This window comes from Bubalus bubalis, chromosome 9 (genome assembly GCF_019923935.1).
Source record: "Bubalus bubalis isolate 160015118507 breed Murrah chromosome 9, NDDB_SH_1, whole genome shotgun sequence".
Lineage (NCBI taxonomy): Eukaryota > Metazoa > Chordata > Mammalia > Artiodactyla > Bovidae > Bubalus > Bubalus bubalis.
The window spans coordinates 42922617-42938814 of NC_059165.1; positions in this window are offsets into that span (position 1 = coordinate 42922617).

Genomic DNA, 16198 nt, shown 5'->3' on the forward strand with positions numbered 1-16198 from the left:
TAAGAATCCCTTGATTTGCTGGAAAGGCCAGCTTGCTCAGACCATGGAGCTTTGGCTGGTTTTGTAAAACAAAGAGATACGGTAAGAGAACAAACGCTCCTAAGAGTTCCTCATGCCCACTTTTCCACCATCCAACCCTGAGACCAAGAAAAACCTATTGTAAGAACCTCAAGGAAATAAAAATGTGACTATTATCAGAGCAGTGTTACTTTATTTCCAGTTTTCCTGGGTTAACAGCTAAGTCCTCATGTACATTTGGGTGCATTAAAAACTGCTTGGACTTCATACTGTTGGTAAGCATTATGATCCAATTCAGGGCTGAGAAGAAGTGAATCCTGATACTTGAGGATCAAATAGGAAAACCTGCCCTCCGGGACCTCTCCTGAGAGATAGTTGCTGCCAGTCATGGGACAAACAGTAACTGCACATGGGATCAGAAGCACTGGCCTCTGGGCTCAGCAATCTCCCTGACTTACTGCAAGCCCTCTCTCACCCCACTGGCCTTTTCTGGGCCTCAATTTAATATCAGTTTTTTACTGAAAACATCACCCTCAGGGGTCTATGGGCCCAAATTTAAAGCGTCTGAAACCGAGGAATGAGTCTCAGCTCTCCCTCTGCTTTGCTGTGTGATCTTGGGAAAGTCACACCATGTCTCTCAGCTCCATTTCTGGGCAGCCACAGAGTGGAGGTAAGGATTTGCCTACCTAGGTAGGGTTTCTTCAGATGGTGTCTGCAGACCAAACACATTCAGAGTAGAGGAGGGCCCTGCAGCAGGAGATCCATACTTGGAGATGTCTTATAAATAATACAGGTCAGGAAGCCCTTGCATGGCATACTTGACCACAGCTCTTTAAAAAAAAAAAAAAAAAACCCAATTTCTGAGCCTAAATCATAGAATGGAGCCTCTCTATTGAGTGATGTAAGCAGGAAAAAACAACTAAGAGGCACCAGAAGATTAAAGATGTCCAACCTAGAGAGAAACAAAACTGAGAGTTCTGTAGAGCCATGTAAAAAGGAGTCAGTGGAGCTTTCAGAATCTCAGATTTATTTTAATAGTGAGATTTTTTTTTTTTTAATTTTTGTCTCTTCTCCAAATTTGTAATTTTGCCACTCATCAGCTGTTCCCCTGGTGTGATGAACAGTGAAAAAAAAAAATCATAAAACCAAAAATTGTCTCTGTACTTGGAAGGAACCAAGTCAGCTGGGAGCTGGTAGATGTGGCCTCTTGCTCCCCAGCCAGCCTGGCCTGAGAATGAAGGTGTGTGCGTAGGAAGAGCAGCAGAGATGCAGTGAGGAGAGGGGATGGGAGTCCCACCTGAGGGCTCTGATTCACCACCAGGAATTATGGACCAGGACCATCCTCATGCATTTCCTAAGTCAACAGCCCTGTGAAACATGTACTGTCATCTCCATGGTACATTTTGAGGAAAGAGATTTAGAAAAGCTTAGCACAAGAACTTGAGATTTTAAAAGAAAAAATAAGGCATACAATGATGGAGCTGAGACTTACTCTTCCCAGCAGAGGTCTTTTAACCTCCACTTGAGCTACCAGAAGTCTTGGAGGGAAAAGGACTAGAAAAAAAGAATTTGGGATGTTATTGAGGTAGTAAAAGTGAGGTTGAGGCATAAACACAAGGAATTTAATCTCAGGCCCCTGGATTTTGTTTAGGAAATGACTTAGTCGTGTGAGTCTCCTCATGCTGGCTTCACGCTCCTGACTCAGTAGAGATCTTGAGTCTGAAGGAAATAATTTGGGACCATTTCGCACATCCTGTGGCCAAATGAGAAAAGAATCCCCAGGCTCAATGGAATGATCTGAGTTCCCGTCTAACTGAGGTGTAACAGTTCATTTTCGCCTAACAGACTGCATTTACCTATGAGAATACCTAGGTTACCTAGGAAACCTATGAGAATGTTAATTGTGTTGTTGTTATTGCTGTTTGTTTGTGTTTGAATTCGGTTCCTAATCATTTGGGGCTTTGCAGAATTCTTGGAGAATCTAATAAGAGTTCTAGGCTTTTATACTTACACAATTATGTGTGTGTGTGTGTGTGTGTGTGTATGTGTGTGTGTTTATGTTTAAAGTGGCCTTCAGCCTTCCACTTGCCACCCAAAAACTAAATGAAGAAACTAGGAAGGAATTGGGAATATTTAGCCAAGGTAAGAAAAATCTCACAGAGGCATGCAGGTTCTCTGAATACGTTGAAAGCATTTTCATGCAAATGAAGAAGTTTTATTCAGTAAGTGGTTCCAACGTGTAGATGGGGCAGGGGCACTGTAGCATGATGTCAGAATGGCACCAGAATCGAGCAGACATGAGTTAAATCAAGGCCTGTCATCTACCAGACAAGTTGTATAACACTCATGGATTCTAAAATGTAAGTGATAATGATATCTATTTCATAATATTTTGTGAAAAATCAAATGAGCTAATAAAAATAAAATGTATAATGTTGAAACAAAGATAGACTTCAGTATGTGTTAGCTTCTCTAATAAACACTTTGATCCTCCATATCTTTACTTGTAAAGTGGGAATAATATTTGCACCTGGCTAGAAGGTCATTGTGAGATGTAAATAAGAGAATACATGTTAAAACCCTATACAACAGCTAACACCTACCTAAATCCTTGGTATGGATTATAAATGTTTCATTGCAAATAACATAGGGGAAAAGGAAGGTCAATGACAAAAATATGATGTTTTATTTCAGACAGGAAGATAAGGCAAAATAAAATAATATCTAAAAGTATGGAAGTTCACAGTTCACATATTGCTGAAGCCTGGCTTGGAGAATTTTGAGCATTATGTTACTAGTATGTGAGATGAGTGCAATTGTGCAGTAGTTTGAGCATTCTTTGGCATTACCTTTCTTTGGGATTAGAACAAAAACTGATCTTTCCCAGTCCTGTGGCTATTGCCAAGTTTTCCAAATTTGCTGGCATGTTGAGTGCAGCACATACACATCATCATCTTTCAGGATTTGAAATAGCTCAACTGGAATTCCATCACCTCCACTAGCTTTGTTCATAGGGATGCTTTCTAAGGCCCACTTGACTTCACATTCCAGGATGTAAGGCTCTAGGTGAGTGATCACACCATCATGATTATCTTGGTCATGAAGATCTTTTTTGTACAGTTCTTCTGTGTATTCTTGCCACCTCTTCTTAATATCTTCTGCTTCTGTTAGGTCCATACCATTTCTGTCCTTTATGGAGCCCATCTTTACATGAAATGTTCCCTTGGTATCTCTAATTTTCTTGAAGAGATCTCTAGTCTTTCCCATTCTCTTGTTTTACTCTATTTCTTTGCATTGATCACTGAGGAAGGCTTTCTTATCTCCCTTTGCTATTCTTTGGAACTCTGCATTCTGATGTTTATATCTTCCATTTTCTCCTTTGCTTTTCACTTCTCTTCTTTTCACAGCTATTTGTAAGGTCTCCCCAGACAGCCATTTTGCTTTTTGGCATTTCTTTTCCATGGGGATGGTCTTGAACCCTGTCTCCTATACAATGTCATGAACCTCCATCCATAGTTCATCAGGTACTCTATCTATCAGATCAAGGCCCTTAAATCTATTTCTCACTTCCACTGTATAATCATAAGGGATTTGATTTAGGTCATACCTGAATGGTCTAGTGGTTTTCCCTACTTTCTTCAATTTAAGCCTGAATTTGGCAATAAGAAGTTCATAATCTGAGCCACAGTCAGCTCCCAGTCTTATTTTTGCTGACTGTATAGAGCTTCTCCATCTTTGGCTGCAAAGAATATAATCAATCTGACTTCGGTGTTGAACATCTGGTGATGTTCATGTGGAGAGTCTTCCCTTGTATTGGTGGAAGAGGGTGTTTGCCATGACCAGTGTGTTCTCTTGGCAAAACTCCGTTAGCCTTTGCCCTGCTTCATTCCGTATTCCCAGGCCAAATGTGCATATTACCCCAGGTGTTTCTTGACTTCCTACTTTTGCATTCCAGATGTTCAAGCTGGTTTTAGAAAAGGCAGAAGAACCAGAGATCAAATTGCCAACATCTTCTGGATCATAGAAAAAGTGAGAGAATTCCAGAAAAACATCTACTTCTGCTTTATTGACCATGCCAAAGCCTTTGACTATGTGGATCACAACAAACTGTGGAAAATTCTTAAACAGATGGGAATACCAGACCACCTGACCTGCCTCTTGAGAAACCAATATGCAGGTCAGGAAGCAACAGTCAGAACTGGACATGGAACAACAGACTGGTTCCAAATAGGAAAAGGAGTACGTCAAGGCTGTATATTGTCACCCTGTTTATTTAACTTATATGCAGAGTACATCATGAGAAACACTAGGCTGGAAGAAGCACAAGCTGGAATCAAGATTGCTGGGAGAAATATCAATAACCTCAGGTATGCAGATGACACCACCCTTATGACAGAAAGTGAAGAGGAACTAAAAGGCCTGTTGATGAAAGTGAAAGAGGAGAGTGAAAAAGTTGGCTTAAAGCTCAACATTCAGAAAACTAAGATCATGGCATCTGGTCCCATCACTTCATGGGAAATAGATGGGGGAATAGTGGAAACAGTGTCAGACTTTATTTTTGGGGGCTCCAAAATCACTGCAGATGTTGATTGCAGCCATGAAATTAAAAGACGCTTACTCCTTGGAAGGAAAGTTATGACCAACCTAGATAGCATATTAAAAGCAGAGACATTACTTTGCCAACAAAGTCCATTTAGTCAAGGCTATGGTTTTTCCAGTGATCCTGTATGGATGTGAGAGTTGGACTGTGAAGAGGGCTGAGCACCAAAGAATTGATGCTTTTGAACTGTGGTGTTAGAAAAGACTCTTGAGAGTCCCTTGGACTTCAAGGAGATCCAACCAGTCCATCCCAAAGGATATCAGTCCCGAGTGTTCTTTGGAAGGAATGATGCTAAAGCTGAAACTCCAGTACTTTGGATACCTCATGAAGAATTGAGTCATTGGAAAAAACTCTGATGCTGGGAGAGATTGGGGGCAGGAGGAGAAGGGGACAACAGAGGATGAGATGGCTGGATGGCATCACTGACTCGATGGACGTGAGTCTGAGTGAACTCCAGGAGTTGGTGATGGACAGGGAGGCCTGGCGTGCTGAGATTCATGGGGTCACAAAGAGTCGGACACGACTGAGTGACAGAACTGAACTGAACTGAAACAGTCTTGATTTCAAGCACATTCATTCATCTAACAAAAGTGTGCTGGATGTCTCCTATGTGCCAAGGGTCCTATTGAGTGCTGGGGTCTAAGAATGAACTAGAGAGACCTGTTCCTCATTCCAAGACACTTATAGTCTCTAAAGCCATTTATTAGGCTAAGCACAAAATATAGAGACTTGAATCACTCATAATGTACCAGAGAGGCAAAAAGAAGGAAGAGAGATAAAAGAATGAAAGTTTGAAATTCTGCCTGCACACTTCCTTGCAGCTGTGACTTTGATGCCAGTGTCTGGAGTCAATGGAGGAAGGAGGAAACATTCCACCCTAGGAGTTGAAGGCAAATTATAGCAACAGTTCTTAGCTACAGTGAAAGTTGATAAGCTCAGTAGTGAGTGATCAGCTTGGTAAAAGTGCAGTGTTCGAGTAATGGAAGGGACCACTTCTGTATTTCTATGCTGTCTCATGCTTCCCTAAGCATTTTAAAACACATAGCAGTCTGTGTCACAAGAAGGGCAGAACTCCATTTTATAGAGGAGATAAATGGAAGCACAGAGAGGTCCAGTGACACCCCTGTTTCCCTTGATGGTGAATGAGATAGAACTAGAATCAAGCATCCTGACTCCTCAACCCAGGGGGTCAATATCATCTTCATGGGGTGTCTGCCACATGCACCCAGCTTTGCACTTGGACCTACTAACAGGCCAGCAGTCAGACGAACACTATTTGAGCACTTCTGTGTGCCAGGCACTGCCCTAAGCACTGTACGTGCATTGTTTTATTTCATCAAAACAATCACTCTGTGAGGAAGCCGCTAGTCTTATCCCTGTTTGAGAGATGAGGAAATGGAAGCTCAGATACAGAGTAACTCCTCTGCAACTCTTGAGCTGGGACTCAAGCTGTGGAACAGCTCCAAAGCCAAAGGCTCCACCCTGTACTCTGGCCCCTCCAGGCACACAAATTGCCCTGTGACCTCCCAGGGCTTATGCTAGTGTGTGAGGTGGGAAGGACTAGTCAACTGGTAGTTGTAGGTCTCCCCCTAATAACCTCAGGAAAATCAGGTGTTCTACCTGCATATGTTTGTCTGAATACAACCAACCTAGAAATGGGGGAGTGGAGAAGGCAGTGGCACCCCACTCCAGTACTCTTGCCTGGAAAATCCCATGGACGGAGGAGCCTGGTAGGCTGGAGTCCATGGGGTCGCTAAGAGTCAGGCTGCAGTCCATGGGGTCGCTAAGAGTCGGACACGACTGAGCGACTTCATTTTCACTTTTCACTTTCATGCATTGGAGAAGGACATGGCAACCCATTCCAGTGTTCTTGCCTGGAGATGCCAGGGACGGGGGAGCCTGGTGGGCTGCCGTCTATGGGGTCGCACAGGGTTGGACACAACTGGAGCGACTTAGCAGCAGCAGTAGCAGCAGCAGCAGAAATGGGGGAGGGGCATGATGCCATGATGTAAAGGACATGATGCCAGAGGGTCTTGGGCCTAGGTCTTACAGTCTTGAAGAGACTGGTTTAGATTTACCAGCAAATGTGGCTATGTTTTCGGGCACAGAGACTGAGTGATCAGAATTGAACCTTTAAGGTATACTACAAATATACTACAAATATGGCCTCCTTTCTCCCTTTTAAGATATATTCTGAGAGACAAACAAGAAAAAGAAAGACAGAGTCCTGCCTCTTATCTCTGCTCTCCACCCGGTTATCTCTTCCTTCTGCTCGGTTCTCTTTCCCAACCCAGCCCCCCTTTCCCTCTGAGATGCCTTCAGTGTCTTATCTTCCTTCAGCAGCTACATCAACAAAGTCCTGTCATTTTTTCCCCTCGTGATTCAGGATGCCTCGGCATCATTTTAATCCATTCCTCTGAACTTTGGTTTTCAATCTCTTCCAAACTTAATCTCAGAACCTTCTTCACTGAAATGAAAAAAAAAAAAAAAAAAAAATGGCCGAACGAGATTACATAACCTGACAATCCCTTCTGGCTGGGGAATCAAGATGATTAGAGAAGACAGTCCAGTCTTGCTTATCCATAATGCCCTGGGCTTGCCATGGTGAAAAAGGTTTTTCCCATTAACCAAAGACTCAGCTTCAGTTCAGTTCAGTTCAGTTCAGTCACTCAGTCGTGTTCAACTCTTTGCGACCCCATGAATCATAGCACGCCAGGCCTCCCTGTCCATCACCAACTCCCAGAGTTCACTCAAACTCACGTCCATTGAATCAGTGATGCCATCCAGCCATCTCATTCTCTGTCGTCCCCTTCTCCTCCTGCCCCCAATCCCTCCCAGCATCAGAGTCTTTTCCAATGAGTCAACTCTTCGCATGAGGTAGCCAAAGTACTGGAGTTTCAGCTTTAGCATCATTCCTTCCAAAGAACACCCAGGGCTGACCTCCTTCAGAATGGACTGGTTGGATCTCCTTGCAGTCCAAGGGACTCTCAAGAGTCTTCTCCAACACCACAGTTCAAAAGCATCAATTCTTTGGCGTTCAGCTTTCTTCACAGTCCAACTCTCACATCCATACATGACCACTGGAAAAACCATAGCCTTGACTAGAAGGACCTTTGTTGGCAAAGCATCAACTAATGCTAAAACCTCCTCTTCTATCCCCTACATTTTTAAAACAATTGTTGAAACAGTTTGTAAACTGTGGTACATGGAAAGAGCATAGGTCTTGGAGTCAAACTGGCCCAGAATCTGAAGCTGGTAGGTGCTACTATCATAGCTCCCTCTCCAGCCCGACAAGCTCAGAATCTGTGTTTATTAAAACTTGCTGGGAGGACCTGCAAGCTCCCAGCGTGGATCGAGCCTATGGGCTAGTGTTGAACCTGGGGACTGTTGGTCTATCTCAGAAGCTGAGTGAATGATCTGTAGTTATCACAATTTAGAGAGCCTAATCACAAAGTAGGAGCCTAATTTTACTTTACACATCTGAAGTAAAATGAAGTAAGTGTTGTTCAGTCATGTCCAACTCTTTGCGACCCCATGGAATATACAGTCCATGGAATTCTCCAGGCCAGAATACTGGATTGGGTAGCCTTTCCCTTCTCCAGGAGGTCTTCCCAACCCAGGGATCAAACCCAGGTCTCCCACATTGCAGACGGATTCTTTACCAGCTGAGCCACAAAGGAAGCCCAAGAATACTGGAGTGGGTAGCCTATCCCTTCTCCAGCGGATCTTTCTGACCCTGGAATTGAACTGAGGTCTCTTGCATTGCAGGTGAATTTTTATACCAACTAAGCTAGCAGGGCAATGGCAGCCCACTCCATTACTCTTGCCTGGAAAATCCCATGGACAGAGGAGCCTGGTAGGTTGCAATCCATGGGGTCGCTAAGAGTTGGACACTACTGAGCAACTTCACTTTCCCTTTTCACTTTCATGCATTGGAGAAGGAAATGGCAACTCACTCCAGTGTTCTTGCCTGGAGAATCCCAGGGATAGGGGAGCCTCGTGGGCTGCCATCTCTGGGGTCACACAGAGTCGGATACGACTGAAGCGACTTAGCAGCAGCAGCAGCAGCAGCAAGCTATCAGGAAAGCCCATAAGAAGCATCTGGGAACAATGCTAAAATGCATATTGTTTGTGGTTCAGTCACTAAGTAGTGTCCAGCTGGTTGTGTCTGATCCTGCAGACTGCAGCACACCAGGCTTCCTGGATTTTCTCAGACTCATGTTCACTGAGTTGATGACATTATCCAACCATCTCATCCTGGGTCGCCCCCTTCTCCTCCTGCCCTCAATCCTTCCCAGCATCAGGGTCTTTTCCAATAAGTCGGCTCTTCACATCAAATGGCCAAAGTGTTGGAATTTTAGCATCAGTCCTTCCAATGAATATTCAGGGTTGATTTCCTTGAGGATTGACTGGTTTGATTTCCTTGCAGTCTAAGGGACTGCCAAGAGTCTTCTCCAGCCCCACAATTTGAAAGCATCAATTATTCAGCACTAAACTTTCTTTATGATCCAGCTCTCACATTCGTACATGACTACTGGAAAAATCATAGCTTTGACTAGATGAGCCTTTGTCAGCAGTTATCTCTCTGCTTTTTAATATGCTGTCTGGAGATGCTGATTCAGTGAGTCTGGAATTGTGTCCTATTACTTGTGTTTTGTTTTTTTTTAATTTTTTTTTAAATTTACAATATTGTATTGGTTTTGTCATATATCAACATGAATCCGCCACAAGTATACATGTGTTCCCCATCCTGAACCCTCCTCCCTCCTCCCTCCCCATACCATCCCTCTGGGTCATCCCAGTGCACCAGCCCCAAACGTCCAGTATCGTGCATCGAACCTGGACTGGTGACTCTTTTCATATATGATATTATACATGTTTCAATGCCATTCTCCCAAATCATCCCACCTTCTCCCTCTCCCACAGAGTCCAAAAGACTGTTCTGTACATCAGTGTCTCTTTTGCTGTCTCGTATACAGGGTTATTGTTACCATCTTTCTAAATTCCATATATATGCATTAGTATACTGTATTGGTGTTTTTCTTTCTGGCTTACTTCACTCTGTATAATAGGCTCCAGTTTCATCCAACTCATTACAACTGATTCAAAAGTATTCTTTTTAATGGCTGAGTGATACTCCATTGTGTATATGTACCACAGCTTTCTTATCCATTCATCTGCTGATGGACATCTAGGTTGCTTCCATGTCCTGGCTATTATAAACAGTGCTGCCATGAACATTGGGGTACACGTGTCTCTTTCAATTCTTGTGTTTTTTATAACTTCCCTCGGTAGAGCTCTGAAGCAGGGTGCACGAGACCCTCCAGGGAGGCTCAGAGGCCACATTCACATAGTGCTCCTATTACCCTTCCCTACTCCTGACCTCTCTGCCCGGACAGCCTCTTCTGAACTCTGACCTTGCTTTATCTTTATCTTTGTGCCTGGTGCTGGCCTCTGATTTTGCTCTTCTGTGGTCTATCATGGTCGAGCCTAGGGCATTGTCCTCTTGTCTGTGGTTCTTTCTCTAAGCTATTACTCCTGGTTCACAGCTAATTTTCTTGAGCACCTCTGAGGTTTGGCTTTTGACTTAATTCTGTTTTCCATCCTAAATTCCCCCAAGGTAATGCTGGCCCTCTTGTGACTTCAGTATATCTATTGATGACTGTCATTTGCTGTCCTTTCCTGTCTCGCATTTGTGCCTTTGGTACCTATCAGCCACCCCTTTGGATTCCCAATATGATGGAGAATTTTGGACTATGGTAAGAGCACCATTTTGAACTATTTTAAAAGACCAAGAATGTGGACTGTAGACAGTGCATTGAATGTTTATGTTACTGTATGCCAAGTTATTTTCTATTTGGATTTTAAATCCATCTTATATATCTTGGTTCATTATGGGGGTTTTCCACCCCTACCAAGTGGTGAAGACTATAAGAAAATTGCTCTGGTTTCTATCTGGATTCTTTCTTTAAAAAAATTTGTCATTATATATATATATACACACACACACGCGCACACACACACACACATATATATAACATAAAATTTGCTATTTTGTCCATTTTAATGTATAATTCAGCAGTATAGTTCCATTCACAGTGTGTTGTACAATAATATGTACATTATATATTTCCAAAACGTTTTAATCATCCCAAGCAGCAACATGGTAACTGTTAGGCAACAACTCCCCTTTACCCCTTCCCTCAGCCCCTGGCAACCACCTTCTACATTCTGTCTCTCTGAATTTGCCTATTCTAGATATTTCATATAAGTGAAATCATATGATATTTGTTCTTTCATGTATGGCTTATTTCATATAGTGTAATGTTTGTAAGTTTCATCTATGTTGTAGCATGTATCAGAACATCATTCCTTTTTATGGATAACTCATACTCCATTGTATGTATACACCATGTTTTGTTTATCCATTAATTGCTGATGGACCCTTGGGTTGTTTTTACTGTTTGGATATCATGAATAATGCTGCAATGAACACTGGTGTACAAGTATCTGTTAAAGTTCCCGCTTAATATTTTTGGGGGTGTATGTCTAAGATGAATTGCTGGGAAATATGGTAATTCTACATTTAGCTTTTTGAGGAATTACCATGCCATTTTCCTCAGTGGGTACACCATTTTATATTCCCACCATCAATGTAGAAGGGTTCTAGTTGTCCTACTTTCTCACCAACACTCTTTATTTCCTTAAAAACAAACAAGCTTAGCCATTTTAGTAGGTATAAAGTGGTATCCCATGGTTCTGATTTGCATTTCACTAATGACTAATGACGTTGAGCCTATTTTCATATGTTTATTGCTCATCTGTGTATTTTCTTTGGGGAAGCATATGTTTAAGCTCTTTTCCTATTTTAAAAGTGGATTTGTCTTTTTGTTATTGAGTTGTAGGCATTCTTTATATATTCTGGATATTCATTTCTTATCAGATACATGATTTGAAAGTATTATCTCCCATTCCATAAGTTGTCTTTTCACTTTCTTGATAATGTCCTTTGCACAGAAGTTTTTAATGTTGATGAAGTTCACTTTGTCTATTTGTTTATTTTGTTGGTGGTTATCTTAGTGTCATCTTTAAGAATCCATATCCAAACCCAAGGTAATGAAAATATACCCCTGAGTCTTTTGGCTTAGTCTTTTGTTGTTGAAATAGAGTTGATTTACAATAGTGTGTCAGTTTCAGGTGTTCAGTAAAGTGGTTTAGTTACATGGATATATATTCCACTACTTGAAGTCTTTTCAGCTCTTTTTTTGTTGTCCTTTGTCTCTGTACGTTCTTACTTTTGTTGTCTTAATTTCCCGTATGCCTGGCTATCTTGAGTGTATGAGCCCCAGTATAATGTGATCTTCTCCAGAAAGAACTTTTTGAATTTGCTTTTTCTAGGCTTTTTGTCACCAGTCTAGGGTTACCATAATTCATCTTCAAAGCTTGAAGTTTCATGAATTACTTAGATGACTTGGTGACAGTTGCAAGCCTGTTTGGCCACAGGTCATGCTTATCCTGAGGGTATAGCCCATTTTGTCCTAGTTTATGCTGGATAGTGCTTTATCAAAATCCCTAACTTTGGTGAATTCTAGACCTTGACACTTTCTCTCTGACTTAATCAGGCAGCCCAAACAAAATTGCAGATATCCCTTCCAGATTAGAAGATGCTTCTATGGCAAAAGAAGCTTCAAGTTGTACTATTATGTCCCTGGTTTGGCATATTCTTTAGTTTTAGATCTAGTGGTTTGTCATTATTTTGTTAGCTCTTTGATATTTTAAAGAATATTTTTAAATGTTTTGTTCAGGCTGTTTTGTGTCCTCAATTGGATGGTTGGTATAAGTTACCTAATTGATATTACTTAATCAACTGTCCTTGAAAATGTTTATTTTCCCCAGTAGTCCTGCCAGTGTTAGTAATAAAACCAGTTTCTTTGAAACAAAGGTAAACAGCACAAAATGTTATGTTTAGTTTCACAATAAGATTATAAAATCTGCTTAATAACATACCTTGATTTATTCTCAGTCTAAAAAGTCTATTTCCTGGTATGTTATACAGTTAATGTGGAGGACAGCAGACCAAAGGGGATTCAATGTCTATCTACAAAAGAGTTGAAGAACCGCCAGTGGGAAGAGAAAATTGTCTTGTTCTATGTGATTCCAGAAGGCAAAGGACTGGGAATGGAAATTCCAAAACTCAATTTACATCTAATTAAAGGATTGCTTTCCTAGGACAAGTTAGAGTAATGGTCAGTGGTGAATATTGTGTAGAATAGGATTTTGGTCACTAAGCATTCATTTGTTCTGCTTTTCTATGTGGACTGATTCCTTCAATACCTCTCTTCTTCCCTTTCATTATCATTCCATTGCAGCTGACTCATCCCCCTGCCAACTGTGGCATGTAAACTGAGCCTGGAGTATCAGAGCCCTGCATAGACCTACCCCACTTCTCTCAATAATGAATGAATCAGGGACGGGCACCGGCCCAAGTTAGGCCAATTAGAGCCAAAACCAATTCTGGGTTTCTTTGAATTATCGAGGTATGGATCTTTACCTACTGGCTCTGAAGGACAAAACAGAGGGCTGCAGCTGCCACTGGGGCACCACAAGGGGAGTCCCCTTGAGAAGAAGAGGAGAGCTCAGAGCAAATATGGGAATAAAGAGTAAACCCTGGTGACATTGATGGAGTCTTGATTATGCCAAGACTGAAAGTATGAAGTTAGATTATTCATATTCTGAGCTATGATGCAATAAATCCCCATTTTGCTTAAGCTAGCTTGAGTTGAGTATTCTGCCACTTGAAATAGAAAGAACTTTATCAAAAATGGGTAGTAAAGCCCCCACTCACAGCATTTACGCAGAAGAGGATGACCAGCCTTTGGAGTAAGTTGGAAGGGGCGCCCAGGTTGTGTGAAAGGTTGGCTTTGAGGGCTTTTGGCTTTCAGTCCTTGGCTTCTCCAAAACTCTCCATTATTTGCTTTTGTTCTACTTAGTAGGCTGGTAGTTTCATAGAGACTCCCAGAGGACTGTATTAGCTATCGCTCAGGGCTGACTAATATAGAAGTTAATATGTACCTAGGCCTGGGATGCATATTTAATGGAGAAATCCATAATGTTTAATCCTAAAATGAATGATTTATAGAGAGTTGGGTTATTCACTTTGTTCTTCATTTACTTGTCTTGTTTAGCCAAAGTAAGGCTTCCTAACAGGATTTTCATCATAGCCGTGGCTGAGTAATGAGTTTCTTTGCCAAGATGAATTATTGATTAAACCTTTGTATCATCTGCCTGGCAAATTAAGGAAGCTGTTTCATTTTAAAGATGTCCATATTCAGACATATATGCACAAAAGAAGTATTTACTTCTCCATCATTTAATCATCAAAAGAGTGTTTATAGAAACTAGATCTGAGTTATATCATGGTGTTGTGTTATTTTTAGACCCCAACAAGTAATAGTCCCCATCTGTGGATATAAATGTTTTCTCTCCTTTTGTTGTTATAATTATATACATTTTAGCTCCAGATGCTTAAAAATAGGAAAATTTCTTTTCAGATCAATAGAATACCAAGTACTTAATAATGATGACAACACTTTTATGATGTATTTAATTTTTTTAAATGTTTGATCTCAATTTCCTCAATGTTTAATAGTTAATTAACACTTAGCATGTACCAAGCATGTTGCTAGGAACATTACATGGGTTATGTTATTTAATTTTCATGCCTTCCTACAAACTAGCTACTGTTATTATCCCCATCTTAAAGTTAAAGAAATGGAAGGGCTGAGAACTGGGAAGGTAGCTAGCTTACCCAAAACCACACAGGCTCACATAGAGCTAGGGTGTAAACCCAGATGTTCTGACCCTGGAACCCAAGCTTTTAACCAATAGCCTAAACAAATTCCACAAATCCCATGGTTATTAAAAATATATGGCTATCTGCATGGGAATCTCACATACTATCAGTAATCTTTGTGAAGTTATGTCCTTATTATCTCCATTTTTCAGAGGAGGAAAGTAAGACATGCAGAGACAAAAGGACAAGTAGTCACAGTGCTTTCCATTTGACTATAATTCCTTTCATTATCAAGCGAAATCGAAGTGTTAGCTCTAGGTTAGATAGGACTTTCACTGAGGCGAGAAATCGTTATTTTGAGTCCCTTCACAATACTTCATACAGTTATAATAGAAACAAAATTTAAACAATAAGTGCAGATATAAAACAAAACCAAAGCATTTCATTTTCTCTAAATCAAACTAAACCTATAACCTGGGAGGCTGTAGGGAGAGTACATTCCAGTCATTTCTGGAGGCTCCATTCCCTTTCCCTCAGTCACATCCAAGTTTTGGAGACATGAGTTATTGCTGGAATGTGAGGGAAATATTTATTTTCAATCCATCCTAGACTGCACTGAAATCCCCATTACCAAGTCTGAGTGGGGAAAGTGGAATCTCTTGAAGACAAATGTCTCAGTTCCCTTTGTGCCAAGCTTATTCCAAGAATATTTGTTTATCCAGGTGAGATCTTCAGGACTGGAGTCCAACTCCCCCGGTCCCCTCAGGCAGGCACTCCACTCTCCAAAAACAAAGCATGTCTATTGAATCTAACACAGCAAAGGTCTCCACAACTTTGTGGATTATCTCCATCTCCTGCCCATACTTGGGGCATCTCGTCCTTTTTTTCCTCTTGCTTTAGCCCTTCTATTGATTGGCACTGCCCTATCTCTGCTTTTTTTGCATGCGTGCATGTTAAGTCGCTTCAGTAGTGTCCAACTCTTTGTGACCCCATGGACTGTAGCCTGCCAGGCTCCTCTCTTCATGAGATTCTCCAGGCAAGAATACTGAAGCAGGTTGCCATGCCCTCTTCCAGGGGATCTTCCTGGCCCAAGGATCCAACCCTCATCTCTTATGTCTCCTGCATTGACAGGCAGGTTCTTTACTACTAGTGCCACCTGAGAAGCTCTCTGCTCTTCTTGCCACCCTACAAGTTTGCCAAGTATAAGATCCTGGAAAAGAGAAGTTAAGAACATTCAATTTCTCTTAACTTTGCAACGCAAACTTCCCCAGAAGCATGGGAGCACAAAAGTCCCATTACCTGGTCTGGGTGTCGTGGTGAGACAAACAGAAAGAACAAAACACGAACTATATCTCAGTAAACATCCTGCCATATGATGTGATCCTTTCACTTCCTTCTCAAAGAAGGGAACCAGCAAAACAGCCCTAATTAAGTCCTGCCCTATTCCACTTCCAGAATATTGATTTCAAGTCCAGGTGCTATGCTTTGAAAGGGTGGGAGCCTACTAAAGAAATACTAACCAACGTCTTAAGAGGAACTGGGAATGCTTAATTAGGGAACAGAAGCTGAAAGGCTATGCTAGAGAAAAGGGGTGCTGAGGGGCTTTATAAGGAAGAGACAGTCCTGGTAGGTAGAAGACCAGAAAGTTGCTCTGTGGTCCATAACCTTAGGGAAACTTCTAGAGACCAAGTGGAATGGTGTGGCTGTTATTGGTTTTACTAATAATGGTGATATTCAGAGCCTGAAGGACAATATGTCAGAATATTATAAAAGCAATATTTAAATAT